Source organism: Rhinopithecus roxellana, chromosome 11 (assembly GCF_007565055.1).
Source record: "Rhinopithecus roxellana isolate Shanxi Qingling chromosome 11, ASM756505v1, whole genome shotgun sequence".
Lineage (NCBI taxonomy): Eukaryota > Metazoa > Chordata > Mammalia > Primates > Cercopithecidae > Rhinopithecus > Rhinopithecus roxellana.
The window spans coordinates 63691067-63693363 of record NC_044559.1 but is presented as its reverse complement, the minus strand read 5'-3'; the positions used below and the strand labels follow the sequence as shown (position 1 = coordinate 63693363).

Genomic DNA, 2297 nt, shown 5'->3' with positions numbered 1-2297 from the left:
GTCCATCTGAAATTAATTTCTATTTACAGTGAAAACAAAAATTAGGAATGAAAATTTATTTTGTTCAATATGTATATCCACTTGACCCAACATCATTTATTGAAAGCATCCTTTCCGTTCCCCCACTGCACTCCAACAATCAAGTGACCTTGAATATGTAGGTCTGTTTCTGGACCCTCTATCTGTTTCATTGGTCTGTGTGTTTATTCTTGCACAAGTACCACACTGAAACTGCTTAATTACAACATTTCTTAATAGCTAGTAGTGTATAAGCCAGTAAGGTTTGTTTTTCCTTTGTAATATTATCTTAGTTATTCTTAGATTTTTATATTTCTGATATAAATTATAGATACATCTTGTTAATTTCTACATGTACACATTCACACACACATACACATACACACAAACTTGTTTGAAATTTGATTGAATTTTCATTAAATTTGTAGACATTTTCACCATGTTGAGTCTCTTTATTCATTAGCATGGCTTTAGTACTTACTTATTTTTTCTCAAACTTACTTGTATTTCTCAAACTTACTTATATTTCTCAAAAGAACACATGGATTCTTTTGTATCTCACAAGTGTGACTGGGTTTTTAGGCTCATGTGTGAGATGTGCTTCCCTCAAAAATTGTTATGACTGTGGCATGTTACCTGTATGGTGTGAAAATAAAAAGGCCACACCATCTTCCCTAGGAAATTTAAAGGAAGATCACTACTAGTTTTAAGTTTTTTGCTATTTCGTTAATATATCCTTTGTCTCATTGCATAAAGAATAATTAAAGTATAAAACTTTAAACTACTAAAAAAGAGGAGAGGAAGTCAATAAAATTTCATTCACGATCTCAACCATCTTGTATTAATGTATTGCATTACTATAAAGAAATACCTGAGACTGGGTAATTTGTAAGGAAACAGGTTTATTGACTCACAGTTCTGCAGACTGTACAACAAGCATGATGCTGGCATCGGCTTGGCTTCTAGGGAGGCCTTAGGAAACTTACAATAATGGAGGAAGGCAAACGGGAAGCAGGCCCATCTTACAGAGCCAGGGTAGGACCAAGAGAGAGGTGCAGAGGCGCCACATACACACTTAACCAACCAGATTTCAAGAAAACTCTCTCATGAGAACAGCACCAAAAGAGATGGAGCTAAACCATTGATGAGAAACTGCCCCCATGATCCAATCACTTCCCACCAGGCCCCACCTCCAATATTGGGGATTACAATTTGACATGAGATTTGGGCAGCCACATATCCAAGCCATGTCGTATCTTGTATACTCATGGTGAATATTTTGGTGTAAATATCTTCCATATATACCATTAAAAGGGTATCATATTATATATATATTCTTGTGTATTCTTCTTTGTCTCTTAACAATCTTTCAGAAATATTTTCTTGCTCAAAAATTGTTATTTAAACATGACTTTTTAAACTACTAAATAATACAATGGGCATCAAATGTGTGGGTATCAAATGAACTATTTAATAAAGTACTTATTGGTAGTTTCAAATTTTATTTTTAGATTATTTTTTCTATTCCGAGTAATGCTGTAGCAAACACCCTTGTAAATAAATATTTGATTTTATGACTATTAGAGCTTTCTAAAAATATTGAAATAGAGACGGATGCACTTCTAAATGTTTAATTCTCATTGCTAAATTACTATGAAATGTTAACACCAGTTGATATAAACCACAACATTGTAAGAAAAGGCCCATTTATCTGGAACACCAAATGGTGTTGGCAATAAACTACATTTGGTAATTTTCCCCAGAAATATAAAATGCATTTTCCCAAGTTTCCCCTGAAAACTTCAGTGCCACATAAGCTCTTTAGGAGCTACAGCTTCGTGGTTAGTATTCCTCTAGTGTTTTTCTCATATTACAGTCATATGACAGGATGAAGATTTTAGGTATCTCAATCTTTATTTTTTCTCTGCTTTCAACCTTCAGACCAAAGAGGGCAAAACAGAAAAAATATGATTGATAATGAATAAAAAGATGGATTGCAACTCATAATGGCTAGGGTTGGGAAAACAAGCAGGTTTACTATTGGTGGAAATGTATATTGGTATCAGTTTGATACCAATATACATTAATTTGTTAGCCTTTATATACATTAATTTGTTGGTCTTTCATACCATACGGTAAGGAAATCTGCCATTTCCTTCAGAGAGAAACATTACATCTATCTTCCAAAGCTATTTGCCATGTAAACATTCTTAAAAAGAAAGGACCAACAGGACAGCCGGTGCCTCACTCACAAGGCAGGCAGAAACACAAGACACATA

The 2297-nt window shown here is 33.9% G+C and overlaps 1 non-coding gene across 1 annotated transcript; it reads left to right on the top strand.

The window, feature by feature from the left end:
• The first annotated feature begins 563 nt into the window (after positions 1-563).
• On the top strand, positions 564-664 carry LOC115900614. Its single transcript, XR_004060283.1, has one exon. It is a non-coding gene; the product is annotated as a small nucleolar RNA U13 (small nucleolar RNA).
• Positions 665-2297: the final 1633 nt, after the last annotated feature.